This window comes from Esox lucius, chromosome 19, assembly GCF_011004845.1.
Source record: "Esox lucius isolate fEsoLuc1 chromosome 19, fEsoLuc1.pri, whole genome shotgun sequence".
NCBI lineage: Eukaryota > Metazoa > Chordata > Actinopteri > Esociformes > Esocidae > Esox > Esox lucius.
The window spans coordinates 12,175,189-12,191,467 of record NC_047587.1 but is presented as its reverse complement, the minus strand read 5'-3'; the positions used below and the strand labels follow the sequence as shown (position 1 = coordinate 12,191,467).

Here is a 16,279-nt window from a genome sequence, read left to right as displayed (position 1 = left end):
GCATTGTGGGATTGTTTGAATTTGCGGATTGTTGACGTGCTGTACGCTGCCTGCCAAACTTTTTCGAATTTACTCAATATCAACTAATTGGTCAAAATTCTATTTTAAGAGTTTTACCAACGCAATATGTTTTATCTGTTGACCTCTTACCCAACTTTACTACACCGGGACTTTTTTTGGCTTTTGTGACGAGCTCTACAGCAGACTTGCGCAACTCAATCGCTGGCTGAAAACAGAGTTCTGTCCGTCGCAGGAGGTAGAGTTTGTAGATAACTGGCTTTCTTTTTGGGACTCTCCCAGAAATAGGGCCAGGCCTGATCTGCTGAGGAGCGACGGACTCCATCCTAGCTGGAGTGGTGCTCTTCTTTTGTCTAGGAATATTGACAGGAGTCTCACTCCTATTCGCCTTATTCACCCACGTCACTTCCTTTAAACCAAAACGAGGCTGTGGGGTACGGAAGTAAAGTTGGCCTGCCCATCAGTCATAACGTTACTTACAATGCTGCCGCATTGTTGTGTTCCCAAATGTACATCTTCAAAGAGAAAGAAATCCTATACAAGTCAAACATTCCATCGTTTTCCTGTACTTTGCCGTGAATGGATTCATAATATAAGAAGACATCCCGGTCGCCATTTCAAGGTAAGATATTAACATTAGTTTACAATGCTAACGTTAGCCATATTTATGTTAACTGTCATAGAGATAGCTAGCTAAACCTTTTGGCTAAATAGACATGACTTTATTAGCCACGAACCGGTCCTTTTTAAGTTATAACAAGCGAAGGGCTGATTCGGGGGTAACGTTAAGCAAGTAGTTGCTCTTTTTACTAGCCTGGTCAGCTAACGTCCTGCCGTGGGTAGCGTGTCTTACAGCAAAATATAAACAAGACGTGATCTGTGCCTGTTTATGATAATAACCATTGCTAATCTAGACCATGTTAAGCACACAACTACGTATAAACAGTGGATAAACAGCAAGCGTATTTGCGAGCAGTTTATCCACAGTCATGATACCTGAATGTTGTAAGGTGCCTCGTTTTTTCGCATTGAGCGAAAGACTTAGCTCTCACACTGACTGTCTTGCTCCTCTTGACTGTCTGCAAAATAATTTATTGTTAACACTCGAAATAAGTCAGGCTGGTGTGGTTAATATATCTTAACAATGCTTTGCATCAGCTTGTAATGTTGTCACGTCCTGTTGTTTTATCTAGCTAACAAGCTAACTTCAACAGTAACGTTAACTAATGCTGATTTCAGAAAAAAAAGCTGTGATCGTCCGTGCGTTACCTTCCATGTCGTGCACATATCCCTCAATCCAGTTGCTGTATCCTTTAAGCAAAACAGCCCAGGGAATCATGCAGTCCTTATTAGCCCATTTTTCGACATAGTCCACTGTTATGTTGGGAAGACATGAAAGATTTGATGTCCACAAAGGTATCGCCATGATGATAGACGCCCGCTGCTGCGCTCTGTCAATGAACTTCCGGTTAGAGTGTACCCCCCAGCCTCGTTTTGGATTTCAAGATGGAGGCGCGGTGAATAAGGTCCATAGCCTTAACATAAGATCGGGTGCAGGTCAGGCTGCAAGCCGTAAGCCAGTGGAGTCTGTCAATAGCATAGCCAGAGTAGTTAGTACAGCTTTACCTATTGCCACTGTGACTCGTACCAGGCTGAGAAAAGTTAAACAAGGTTGTGCTTTCCTCCACCTCGGTCACGAATAAAAATAACGGTATCACCTCGCATCTCAAAATGGGACTCCTAAATGTTAGATCCCTTGCTCCAAAGGTAGTTGCAGTGAATTAATTAATCTCTGATCATAAACTAGATGTTATTGGTTTATGTGAAACGTGGCTAAAGCCTAATTAATTAAATGCCTTAAATGAGACCTCTCCTGGTTATACTAGTGATCATATCCCTCGTGCATCCCGAAAAGGAGGGGGTGTTGCTAATATTTATGACAGTAAATATAAATTTACTCTCAAACATTTCACTGAGTTTCATTCTTTTGAAGTTTTACTCATGAAAGTTAACCAGGACGATAAATCGTTTTACATAGCTACTATTTATAGGCCCCCCGGGCCATACACAATGTTCCTCAGTGAGTTTCCAGAATTCTTGTCTAACCTTGTAGTAATGGCAGATAGTATTCAAATTTTTGGCGATTTCAATATTCATATGGAAAAATCCAATGATCCTCTTCAAAAAGCCTTTGAAGCCATAATTGACTCAATGGGTTTCATCAAACATGTCTCAGGTCCAACACATTACCACAATCACACCTTACATTTAGTCCTGTCACGAGAAATATATATTTTAGATCTAATAATTTCCCCCCAAAATCCTGGATTATCGGATCACTGTCTTATTGCATTTACCGTTAAAACAAGAAATCCACTTGCTCCGCAAACAATGAGTTTCAAAAGCCGTACTATAAATTCTCGGACTACAAATACATTTCGCTCATTAACGACAGAGTAAATACATCTGTAAACGATCAAATCGAGGATCTAAACTCAATACTGCGAAATACATTAGACACAGTTGCACCACTAAAAACAAAATAAATATGCAACAAGAAACTTGCTCCCTGGTACACTGACAATACTAGAGCACTTAAGCAAGTCTCCAGAAAATTGGAGCGAAAGTGGCGCTCCACCAAGTTGGAAGTATTTAGACTGGCCTGGATAGACAGTACACTACAATACCGAAAATCACTCACGTCTGCTCGATCAGCTTATTTCTCCAACCTGATTGAGGTGAACAAAAACAATCAAAAATGTATCTTCGATACAGTTGCAAAGTTAACAAAAAAGCAAAGCTTAGCAAGTGAAGTGGGTCTTCACTTTAGTTGTAATGAATACATGAACTACTTTGATGAAAAGATCATCACCATTAGAAAACAAATAACTGACTCCTCCTTAAATAGTTATGGTCCTCAAAATCTCAGTTGTCCTAAAAATGTCCTGAACCTCCCTGACCAGGTGTAAATTTTTTGATACTGTATCGCTCAACACATTTACTACATTTGTAATGAGTTCTAAACCCACAAACTCTCAGCTAGACCCTATTCCAACAAAATTACTTAAGGAGCTATTTCCTGTGCTAGGTCAGCCAAAAAAAAATTGTTTCCCAACAACTGAATGCCTTCCTAAAGACAAATAACATTTATGAAATACTCCAGTCCGGTTTCAGATCCCATCATACTACTGAAACTGCACTCGTGAAGGTAACAAATGACCATCTAATGGCCTCAGACAAAGGTTCCGCATCAGTTCTGTTGCTTCTTGATCTTAGTGCTGCTTTTGACACTATTGATCTGTCATGGTGCGGTGAGCAGCAGCGCCACCGTGCCATAGTTTCTCAGTTTCCATATCTCACAAACACATCCCGGACTGTCACATGTTTCCAATCTTCCACACCAGGTCCCAATCTAGCTAATTTGTATGTGTATGTATGTTTCCCCTCTGCTCCCCACATTGTGGCTCATTGTGCTTGTCATTTTTGGATGTCGTGTATGTTGCCATTATTGTAAGTACTTGTGTTAATTCATATAGTCGTTTTTGCTGCTTTAGTCAGCCCTTTGCTTTTGTGTGTTTTGTGCTCGGTGTTTGTTTATTTCTTATAAATTAAAGACTCAACACCGACTACACCTGCCTGCACCTGGTTCCTTGCTCTTGCAACACTGCACTACACCACCTTTTGTGACAGAATGAGCCACCGCTACTGGAACCAGCAGGCAGCCCCTCCTGAGAGGATGTATACCTGGAGGGGCGATTGGGGGTCTGACTCCCTCTCATCGGACAATGATGAAGTGGTCTATGAGAGAGTGGAGGAGGATCCCCTTGGGGAGCAGTGCTGGGGGTTGCCCCAAGACGTGTTCGGGGTGCCGCTGTGGGGCATGGACCAGTACGGAGTGGTCAAGCCCTTCACCAAAGAACAAGGGGAGCTGGTGAAGGGTCTCCTGCAGGACATGCAGGAGGCAGGAAGGACAGGACGCAGGCGAGGCCGGAGGAAGAAGAGGGCAAGGTGCCCAACGCTCGGTCCGAGGTCCCCCCAGGAAAATTTTAGGGGGGGGCTGAGTGGGTGCCCGAGGGAAGTCCCGACTGCGCCCCCTCTATGTCCGGTGCCTCCTCGACCCCGTGCAGGCTGGCCAGGCTGTAGGCTGGCAATTAGGCGCACACCGCTTCCTGCTCCGCAGCCTTCCGCCGCCCCTGTCCCTGCGCCACGGTGCCGATTGCCCCCTGCTGCATTGGAGCAGCAGCCAGCACCTCCTACCTGCCAGCAGCGGCAGTCAGCACCCCCTGCTGCATTGGAGCAGCAGCCAGTGCCTCCTACCTGCCAGCAGCGGCAGTCAGCGCCCCCTGCTGCATTGGAGCAGCAGCCAGCGCCTCCTACCTGCCAGCAGCGGCAGTCAGCGCCCCCTGCTGCATTGGAGCAGCAGCCAGCGCTTCCTTCCTACCAGCGGCAGCAGCAGCCTGCACCGCCTGAGGCGGAGGAGGAGTGGCCTGCACCGCCTGAGGCGGAGGAGGAGTGGCCTGCACCGCCTGAGGCGGAGGAGGAGTGGCCTGCACCGCCTGAGGCGGAGGAGGAGTGGCCTGCACCGCCTGAGCTTGCCGGGGTTTGGCCGCCACCGCCCTCTCCTGTCCCGGCTCTTCCGGCTACCGACCCACCGTCGGCTCTTCCGGCCACCGACCCACCGTCGGCTCTTCCGGCCACCGACCCACCGTCGGCTCTTCCGGCCACCGACCCACCGTCGGCTCTTCCGGCCACCGACCCACCGTCGGCTCTTCCGGCCACCGACCCACCGTCGGCTCTTCCGGCCACCGACCCTCCTTCGGCTCTTCCGGCCACCGACCCTCCTTCGGCTCTTCCGGCCACCGACCCTCCTTCGGCTCTTCCGGCCACCGACCCTCCGCCGGCTCTTCCGGCCACCGACCCTCCGCCGGCTCTTCCGGCCACCGACCCTCCGCCGGCTCTTCCGGCCACCGACCCTCTGCCGGCTACCGACCCATCGTCGGCTCTCCCGGCCTCTGACCCTCCGCCGGCTACCGACCCTCCGTCGGCTCTCCCGGCCTCTGACCCTCCGCCGGCTACCGACCCTCCGTCGGCTCTCCCGGCCTCTGACCCTCCGCCGGCTACCGACCCTCCGTCGGCTCTCCCGGCCTCTGACCCTCCGCCGGCTACCGACCCTCCGTCGGCTCTCCCGGCCTCTGACCCTCCGCCGGCTACCGACCCTCCGTCGGCTCTCCCGGCCTCTGACCCTCCGCCGGCTACCGACCCTCCGTCGGCTCTCCCGGCCTCTGACCCTCCGCCGGCTACCGACCCTCCGTCGGCTCTCCCGGCCTCTGACCCTCCGCCGGCTACCGACCCTCCGTCGGCTCTCCCGGCCTCTGACCCTCCGCCGGCTACCGACCCTCCGTCGGCTCTCCCGGCCTCTGACCCTCCGCCGGCTACCGACCCTCCGTCGGCTCTCCCGGCCTCTGACCCTCCGCCGGCTACCGACCCTCCGTCGGCTCTCCCGGCTCCTGACCCTCCGCCGGCTCCAGATCTTCAGCCGGTTCTGCCTCCCCGGCCTGTCCCGACGGCTCCGCCACCCTGGTTAGTCTCGGCTGTTCCGCCCCCTCGGCGGGTTTGTGCCGATGGGGGTACTGCGCTGCCCTGCCCCCCCTCCCTTGGGCTGGGGTTCGTCTTGGCCCGTCCGGTGGCCGGGCCTTTGGGGGGGGGGGGTACTGTCATGGTGCGGTGAGCAGCAGCGCCACCGTGCCATAGTTTCTCAGTTTCCATATCTCACGAACACATCCCGGACTGTCACATGTTTCCAATCTTCCACACCAGGTCCCAATCTAGCTAATTTGTATGTGTATGTATGTTTCCCCTCTGCTCCCCACATTGTGGCTCATTGTGCTTATCATTTTTGGATGTCGTGTATGTTGCCGTTATTGTAAGTACTTGTGTTAATTCATATAGTCGTTTTTGCTGCTTTAGTCAGCCCTTTGCTTTTGTGTGTTTTGTGCTCGATGTTTGTTTATTTCTTATAAATTAAAGACTCAACACCGACTACACCTGCCTGCACCTGGTTCCTTGCTCTTGCAACACTGCACTACACCACCTTTTGTGACATGATCACTCTCTTCTCTTAGAGAGACTGAAGATGACACTCTGTTGTTCGGTGCAAACCTTGAAACTTACAACCTAAAATTAGAAAAAATAAAATTGTAAGTCAGAAATCAAGTTATGACAATTTGACATGGTAAAATCATAAAACTAAGTCATCTAATCCTTCTACTGACCAAGCAGGTCCATAGCCCCGTCTACACTTGCCTCTGAAATATGTCCTTTGTCCTGACCTTGCCTGTTTACACATATAAAATCAAAATGCCGTCAAACCCCAGGCCTTCTTTCAATTGTCTCCATCTGAAAATATGGACATAATCACAATGTGGACAAAGGTTGCATATTTGAACCATATGTAAATTATCTCTAGCTTCCCAACCCCATGAAATATATCTGTACCCTGGCCTTCAGTGCCACCTAGTGATAAAAGACATGAACAGACGAAAATAACACTCATTAACCTTCCAATGTACACAGTTAATGCCTGGAAAATATAGATCAAAGGTTTTCCCAAGTTTCCCAACTGTTTTTCAAACAACAGTTCCGTAATAATACATAACATGTAGTGTTATCCAATAAACTTCCGTCTGGAAACCCCAAAATCAAGGGCAGGTGAATGTTCTGTGTCACGTGGTCGGGTCACACAACACACTCCATATGCTGTTGTTTTCCTCCTGGGCCTCTATTACACAGTTAGAGGCTTAGCTATTCATTTTCAAGGCAACGGGATCATATGATCTGTGTTTATGGGTGATCATTACCACAGAAGCAGCAGCTGCCCTCTCCAACCTTACAACCCCCAGCTCTTACATTGCCTCATCCCCCTTTCTTCTTCATCTCATCCCGCACTTCCCTCCATCCCCCACTCTCCTCCTCTCACCTCCCTAATCCTCCAGTGTGGATGGTATATCCAGGATAACGCCCACCTCCCCTCCCTCCCCCTCCCCCATCACCCCGTTGTCCCCTGTTACCCTCCTGCCATCTCATCCCTTCTTCCTCTTCCCGACCCCCTCCATCACACTCCCCCCCCCATCACCCTGTTGTCCCCCGTTACCCTCCCTTCCATCTCGTCCCTCCTTGCCCCCAACCCCCACCACCTGCCTCCACCTCCTCCTCTTTTTGCTCCTCCCCCTATCATCCCGGTCCTCAGGGGATTGATCGGAGCTTGTGTGTCCTCAGCCTGTCTGCTGTGACAGCCTTTAGACATTAGTTCCCTGCTGCCAAGGCCTGCTTCTGGCCTCTCTACCTGATATAGCCTTGCTGATCACATGAATGCCTGTGGTACATTCATTCACCCGCTGGGCATCCCCCGTTTTTAACAAGAAGAGAAAGATGAAGACGGATGATGTTCCTGATTTGGACAACCTGGATTTACATTATTCAGCAGAGATAGGGATTTTTGATGCAAATAATCTACTAATCTGCAGTAGTAATTAGATGTTTTAGAAAATAAAATAAAAACATTGTGTCTCCTCATTATATAATATTCTTTCTCTTTCTGTCTCTATTTCTCTCTTCCTCTCTCCTTTTGAAGTGTACTCAAAGGTTAAGAGAGCGTCTGCTTCTGACGTGAAGAGTCTGGCTCTTTGTGTCCATATGTAAATGTTCTCTTTTTCACCATAGGCCTGAGAGATGCAGAGGATCATTGTTTATGATCCTCTTATTGCTCAGTGACATTTCCATATGATGGATGAACGAAGACACCTGGGAACAGGCTAAATGTCTGAACCGAGTGCTGCTCTTCGGCTGATCAACAATGGGTTAGCCAAGCTATCACACATTAAACTAACATGGAGCCAGCTGAAATGGTTTTTCTTCTGATCAGGTTTCACCAATTTAATAATTTGATATGGAACTGCATAGAAGGGTAATTCTTATGACCAATCGTTTACCCAGAGTTTATTAAGATGGCATGGAAACTTACTCAAGGGTGGTTTTACAACAAACAAAACCCATTAATATTATCTTGGAATATCATTATTTCCTTGCAGGCCTCATAGCTACTGTATCTTACCAGCATGTCTGTTCCCTCCTCCCTGGAGAAGTCTAATGTTTTGAATTGCTTTGAAATGCCCCTTTAATGTCAAGGTACATCCTCATCATCTCTATCGAAATGAGGGAGCTATTTCCTTGTACCCTGTGCAACAGCTGATATGGTCAACAGAGTTATCTCCTCCCTCAGGTCAGTGCTCATCTCTGTGTTTGTGTGTGTGTGTGTGTGTGTGTGTGTCTGTGTTAGTTTATATTCCTATGAGGAACAAAAGTCTAGTACCTCATGGAAAATCTAGCAGTGTTTTGGATATTTGTAAGTGTAGTGTAAATATGGAACCTTGTTCATCAAGGTTCATCAGTGGTTCATCAGTGTAATTGAATTGGGGTCTGGATCTTTGTATGGGTAATGTCCAATCAGTTATTTGTAGTCTTGTTCTTGTCAATGTATATTGAATGTGTCGTCTTAGATGTTTGTAAGGGTAATGTCAAATTTTTGTCTTTAAAATGTGAATACAATCATATAAAGAAAAGGGAGATCTAGTCAAGGAGAAAACATTACGCCGGCCTTCAGTTATAAATAATGATATGTTAAGCTTTGGGTAAAAGTTAGAGTTAGCCTTAGAATTAGGGTTAAAGGGTTAGGTTTAGGATTAGGTTTAAGGTGTGTGTGTGTGTGTGTGTGTTTCATCACATTATGGAAAATGAGTGCACTACTGTTGGACTGATCTGACATGAATGCCCCCGTCATCCCTCCTCACGCCCCTCCCCCTGCCATCCTTATGTCAGTACGGGGATTATAGTCCCTGCTTGGCCCCCAGCAGGCCCACATGCATGCATACGTAAGTACGCTCACACACACACACACACACTTATGCAAACTGAAATGTGTACACACACACATCCCATGTGGGTTGGGATCTGAGCGGGAGTTAGATGCCTCAGGTCAAGTCCCAACAGGGACACCTCCGCACCCCTCTTTAGAGACCCTCCTCCATCCGTCCTTCATTTCTCTCCTTTCTCTCCCATTTCTCTCTGTCTCGCTCTCTACCTCTCTCTACATTTATCCATATGGGCTCAATCTCTCTCTCCCTCTATCCCTCTCACTCCCTCTATTTCTCTCTCCTCTATCACTCTCTTTCTGTCTCCACTTTCTTCATCTCGCACAGGCAGGCAGGTAGAAAGACAGTCAGACTGATTGTGTTAGTTGTTTGTGACAGGCTCACTCCAGGGATTGATAGAAAACAGGAGTGTCATCAATATCATGCTCCATGCATTCTGCCATGTTCACAGATGAACAGCATGCTTTTTTAACGTCTAAAACACACATCTTGAATTAGTGTATCAAATACCCTTCGGGGCGTTGCAATGCATGGTGACTGGAATTGTACTCACTGTTAGCATAAGCACTGGTAACCATGTGTCCTTGTGGGCATTTAATGGTCTCAATGTTGCAGAAACAAGGCTTTCTTTCCATGTTCTGAGGATGTCGTTGTGGATTGCGATTAGGCATACAAAAACATGGAAGTGATTCAGGTTACAGTTTAAACTGGCAGTGAGCTATTGAAAAAAATACATCATCCACTGACTGGATGTTAACACTCAAATTCATGCACCAATGATATAATGATATCAAGCTCTTAAATGTTACTTGGAATTTGTTTTAGAACAAACTAAAACAAATGATGGGGTACAACAGTTAACGATTATGTAAGCTAATGAGTCGTTTACAAGTGAATCTACAGTATGTCACAGGACCATTTATTGTTATATTTCTGTACATCTCTATATGCTCTTTATGTAACTTTATGTAAATCGGCTGCTGAATTTCTGCCTCCCTCCCCTTTCTTGAACGCTACTTTGATTGGATTGACCCCATATTGCTGCATCATATTTCTGAACATCCGAATGAACAGCCAAAATAACAGCTTGCAACTATATCTGCCAACTACTGCATCTTCTAGTTCATTGTGCTGAAATCTTTAAATAGCCAAAAAATACAGGCCATTGTATTTAATCAATAAAATGTAGGGAAATGCAACTTGCCTCGGAGAAAACAAGCAATCTAGGTCCTTCGCACATGTACAGACGCTTAAAAGATCTCGAGTTAAAGTTGTTCTGAGTGGCTGAGATATTTCTCGTGACCTTTAGAGAAAAAATATCACTGTAACTGAAGATGGAAAAGTGGTGGGCATAAAGTGACTGGCCACGTGTGACACTAACACAAAGATCACGCTTGCTATGAACCTGTGCGTTAGTCTAAGTCATACAGGACTATGCTGATTGTTCAGCACCTCAAACCGCCACCCAATCGTTAACTGCTTACTACGCTAAACTACTCCCAAGCACTGCTGACTTCCCGTATGTGATTTACTATTTACTGTCTTGAGGGAACTGTGAATGTGTACCTCAACTGTTAACTAATGTACAGGGTATACTTAGGGTGACCATAAGTCCTATTTTTCGTTTTCAGTTGTCCCGACTTGTTTAGAAGAAATCATTTTTGTCAAGTATTTTTGCTTAGTCCTGTTATTTTTATTGGTCTGACCACTGCCCATTCAAATGCGACAGGTTGTCATGATTTGCCACCACTGTCACTCTTAAAGTAAATTATTTTTTACAGACTATGATCTAATCACATTTAAGTGTTCACGATTTGCCAAGCCAAAACATCTGTGTGCGTGAAATCCCCCCTCGCTGTAATAACCACAGTTATTTTGCCATACTGTGCACAGCTTTCTATGACAAACACATTAAAGACAAGCGGACTCTGAAAAAGGTTGGCTCATGCAAAACAAACCGGCCACCGGACTCCACACCCCCCAAATCAAATTAGCAAGAGTAGGCATAATACTGTTAAGTTATTACAGTTGTTGCTGTGTACACCTGAAACAGGCTGTGTTAAAATGTCAGAGCCTAAAGTGTTGATGTTATCCGGAGTGCGAACATTATTTAGTTGTTGTTTCAATCCAATTCATTCGGAACAAACACAATAGACTATATTTGTGAATTGCATACTACAATTTGATGTACAGTAAAATAGTAGGCACTACTTTGTTGTGCATTATGTGTAGATGGTAAAAACTTGACAACTAAGTGAAAAGTATATCAAGAATAAATAAATTCGCTGAAGTGATCCGCACGTGTAGACACCTGGATCTTGAGCCCGAGAAAATACGGATATGCTACCGCAGCCTTTTATTTTATACCCAGTAAGTTACACTTCACGACCCTTGTCTCCACTGATCTTCATGTGTTACAACGTGACAGTCTGAAGGACGACGCTGCCATTCACTGGGCCATGTTGCTGTAGTGGGAGAAATAACACAAGCATATCTCATATCTTCTGTCCCGTTGATAGCTTAAATTGTAATGGTCTAATTTAAATGCCGCTCATATATTGCCTAAACTAAAGCAGACTTTCTATCATTTGTCAAGTGTTTATCATTCTGCCACAGACAGACCCCATGTTCAGGCTGTAATGACTTCCCACCTATAATAGGTATCCACACTATCCAAAATAACACAACTATGGTGTCGTAAATGTGCCCTCGCAAAGAAAACATACTGTATATTGCACTGGATGGCTACTCCCGTCGCCCAATGGAAGCTCGGAATAGTGCTCCTCTTAGTTGACAGTCATAGCCCACCGTCCAATCGAAGTGGACAAGGCAGAGACGCGGTTGCCTGTCAGTTTCTTCACCGCTCTTAGCTCCGGAGCGCCCGGTGATGCTGTGCTGAGGATCCAGGTGTGATTCTTGAAGGTTACATGAACGTCTATCATTGCAGGTAACAAGATGAACTGCTTCCATGTATGTTGCGTTTTTCTTTTAACCCCGGCTTTCGGTAACAATTCTGGGCAAACTGGGGGAATCAGTGTTTGTTTATTTTGATTGAGATGGGAATGGTGATAGAGCCTACCGCAATGCAGAAACATGAAATATTTGGACAAGTTTGTGCGTCTTCCATTCTCGTTTTCCTCGACTGAAAAACAGAAATTGTAGAGATGATCTTGAACGGATTCTGTTTGAACATTTGGTGTAAAACGCTATTCTGGGTTAATTGGCGGCATGAATTTTCCTTGAACAGACTGCATGGTCTTGGAGGAACACTGTAATTTGAATGTATATTAGCGATGATTAAACACCTATGCGCGTTATTATAAGTATGAATCCAAAACGTTGAGCGTATGAAATTTCATCTGGTCGATGGCTGTGTTGCCTAATATCGATATTGCTCTTGTGATTGTTGTGTGATTTCTATAGGCTATTCGATGCCTTTTTTCCCCCGGAGAATTTATTAAAAAACACCATGAGACTCACTGTGAAGACTACAATCCCTGCAACATTTAAACGATATTCAGCATGAATAATCAGACGCAGACAGAAATCATATAGGTCACTGGGTTCATTGTAGCCTACGTGAAAAAAGGCAATGGCATATCACCGAATCCTTAGGAAACCACCTCATTCCGCGACAGCCAGTCAGGATGTCAGTGAAGTTGGCATGGGCGCGTCCTGCCTGTGTTTTTCGCAGTAATCTCGCTATTTAAGTCGGTTACATATGCTGTAATAAAACAGTAATTATCATCAGTGGACATGCTGCAATACTATACTTTTGAGGTAATACTAAGATCTTGCTGTAGTTATTGCCGGGCTTTAATTTCACTGCATGACGTGTACAGGTGTATTTAAGATCATAGTTGTTATGGGCAACCCTGGCGTCCCTGTTGCACCGGTACCTTTGGAGTGAAGCGTTTTTTAATAATCTGTGGCCTTGCTTAGATTAGATGTCTATTGGTTTAGTGTTCTTTCCATTTATATAGAACCCTAACCTCGTTGTGCGCTGTAGTCTAGGGAAGAGGTTAACAGAACTTGGATGTACTGTCCATGGTTCCTTTTTCTCTGTTTTGTTTCATCCTGTACATCTGTGAGACCTGAAACCTGCGATCTCTTGTGAAAATTGTAGCTTTCACAGAAATATCAGGAATTACTGTAAAGAAGAAGTCCATTCAGTTTCCTAGATTTCCATATAATGTCATAAGGATTTAATGGGTTGCCTGTCATTTTGAGAGCTTTCAGAATCTTCCTATAAAGCTTTACTGCTAAATGGATCTCATCCACTCTTGCCATGTGCCCCACCCTGTCGTACACCAAATTCAGACGAGGTTTTCGAGATGTAACAATGCTCCTCTTGAATATCACAGCAGACCCGTGTTCAAATAGTATTTCCCTTCCTTCAGATATATTATAGGCCTGATTCAGCTGTTTCGTTCAAACTGCCTGTTGCAATGGAACCAGTCTTAATGAGGACCTGACACTCCAGAAGGAACACTTTCAACTCCAGCCCGTACAGCTGTCTCACAACTACACTGCCATGCAGAGATGGATGGAGATTAGGCTTGGATGTTTTCCATAGGCTCTCCTCTCTGCGCATTGAAACAGGGTCAGGACAGTCACAGCGGCCAAGGAGGCTACAAGGGAACACTTTACATAATAGTCCCTGGCCCTCCAAGACATGGCTGGCTCGGCTCGGGCTGTGCTGCGCCGTATGTCCCATCATGCATTTCAACTCCGAAGCCTCAATGGGACCGGCGCACCCACTTGGGTGTGTGGAGTCCTCTGTCAGGGTTACTGTGATACTAAAATACCCGAGATTCAGAGATCTGATCGGGCGTTGTCTTTGGAAAAGTTCAACAGCCAGATGCTATGGGTAGGCTGGCTGGCAATTGAATTCAATCAATGAAAAAGTAGCAAGGTTTGTGTGAGTGGCAAGGTCTAGCAAGGGGCTTCTGCTGGGTAGAAGAGACCAAGCCCGCTGGCCACACTACACAGCTCCGGCTGCATGGTCTTGTCCAGGGCTGAGTCAGTTCAGATGGCAAATGCAATTCCAGTTCGATTATTAAAGAGATAAATATGTACTTTTGAACAGTTATTCAATTTCTGGGTTTTGAAATCAAATCACTTCAATCCAGCACGAGCACAGTCCAGGCTCCTGTCTATTTTTCTTCCTCTTGGCTGTCCTGCGTTAACATCAACCGTCTTTATAGTTTCCATGTTGCTGCTTTTCTCTTTGTCTGCTTCAGGTCGGCAGTGCAGCAAAGCTAGATGTTACTTAGGAGAGAAATGTTGTCGTTTCTGTGTGATATTAGTAAATTGACATGATTCCAAACATGCAAAAACAACCCTAATTAGTCTTTAATTTGATTTACAAAGCGGGAAGGTTGAATTCCTGGACAGCTGCAATTTGAGATTAAGGTAATTTCGAATTACTTTCTGTTTGATTAGATTTGTCCTAAGATGTCCCTTCCCAAATCCAAGCTTTATAAAGATCCCAGACAGATTATTGGCGTATTTGGTCTGAGAGAGTTGATCTGAGATAGCTTGGAAATCTTGGTCTGATAATTGAGGCACTCAGGGACTCAGAGTAACTGGCAGCCCTGACATTTGGCATCAGCAGGGGTTGTATTGTTAGGCAATATTTTTTTGTTCAAAGCAATACTGGCCATTCCCAAAGAAAGACGTCTCGTCTCCAGAATTTAAAGACCTTCTTTTGTTTTGTTGTTATTCAGAATGAACACACTTACTTAAGAGACCATGGGTATACAGTAGTTCACAGAAGTGAGTACACTCCTCACATTTTTGCAAATATTTGATTATATCTATTCATGTAACAACACTGAAGAAATTACACTTTGCTACAATGTAAAGTAGTGCAAATTTGAAAAAAATAATTGTTGCTCTACATGAAGATGGCCTAGGCTATAAGAAGATTGCTAAGACCCTGAAACTGAGCTGCAGCACGGTGGCCAAGACCATACAGCGGTTTAACAGGACAGGTTCCACTCAGAACAGGACTCGCCATGGTCGACCAAAGAAGTTGAGTGCACGTTCTCAGCCTCATATCCAGAGGTTGTCTTTGGGAAATAGATGTATGAGTGCTGCCAGCATTGCTGCAAAGGTTGAAGGGGTGGGGGGTCAGTCTGTCAGTGTTCAGACCATACGCCGCACACTGCCTCAAATTGGTCTGCATGGCTGTCGTCCCAGAAGGAAGACTCTCCTAAAGATGATGCACAAGAAGGCCGCAAACAGTTTGCTGAAGACAAGCAGACCAAACACATGGATTACTGGAACCATGTCCTGTGGTCTGATGAGACCATGATAAATGTGATTGGTTCAGATGGTGTCAAGCGTGTGTGGCGACCACTGCCTTGATAAAGATGCTGAGGGTAAAGGTGATGGACTGGCCAAGCATGTCTCCAGACCTTAACCCTATTGAGCATCTGTGGGGCATCCTCAAATGGAAGGTGGAGGAGTGCAAGGTCTCTAACATCCACCAGCTCCGTGATGTCGTCATGGAAGAGTGGAAGAGGACTCCAGTGGCAACCTGTGAAGCTCTGGTGAACTCCATGTCCAGGAGGGTTAAGGCAGTGCTGGAAAATAATGGTGGCCACAAAAATATTGACACTTTGGGGCCAATTTGGACATTTTCACTAGGGTGTGCTCACTTTTGTTGTGGGCGGTTTAGACATTAATGGCTGTGTGTTGTGTTATTTTGAGGGGACAGCAAATGTACACTGTTCTACAAGCTGTACACTCACTACTTTACATTGTAGCAAAGTGTCATTTCTTCAGTGTTATAATCAAATATTAGCAAAAATGTGAGGGGTGTACTCACTTTTGTGAGATACTGTATATGCAAACACATGCGCCTATGCACACACACACACACACAGCCACACACACACACACACACACACACACACACACACACACACACACACACACTCACACCTCTTTAGTTGCATAGAGCATACACTTAAGTGCATGGAGAGATGGGGCAAACTCCCTGCTGTCAACCATGGTGATGCTCCATTTTTGATGGTCCCTTATGATGGTGAACAATTTCACACCAAACCCTCGATCAACAGAGAGAATCACTACTGGTACAGCTCTCTGGATAACATGACGTCTCCTTCTGAATCACTACTGGTACACTTATCTGGATAACATGACGTCTCCTTCTGAATCACTACTGGTACACTTATCTGGATAACATGACGTCTCCTTCTGAATCACTACTGGTACAGTTATCTGGATAACATGACTTCCCCTTCTGAATCACTACTGGTACAGTTATCTGGATAACATGACGTCTCCTTCTGAATCACTACTGG

The 16,279-nt window shown here is 45.7% G+C and overlaps 1 protein-coding gene across 2 annotated transcripts in view; it reads left to right on the top strand.

The window, feature by feature from the left end:
* Positions 1-11,749: 11,749 nt before the first annotated feature.
* LOC105018287 (contactin-1a) overlaps positions 11,750-16,279 on the top strand; it is a 93,237-nt gene continuing 88,707 nt past the window's right edge. The window contains exon 1 of one of the 2 annotated variants that reach the window (XM_010883590.5): positions 11,750-11,892. The gene's annotated coding sequence lies outside the window, so the exon portion shown is untranslated. The remainder of the gene's footprint in view (positions 11,893-16,279) is intronic. The other variant, XM_010883592.5, reaches the window with a different exon arrangement.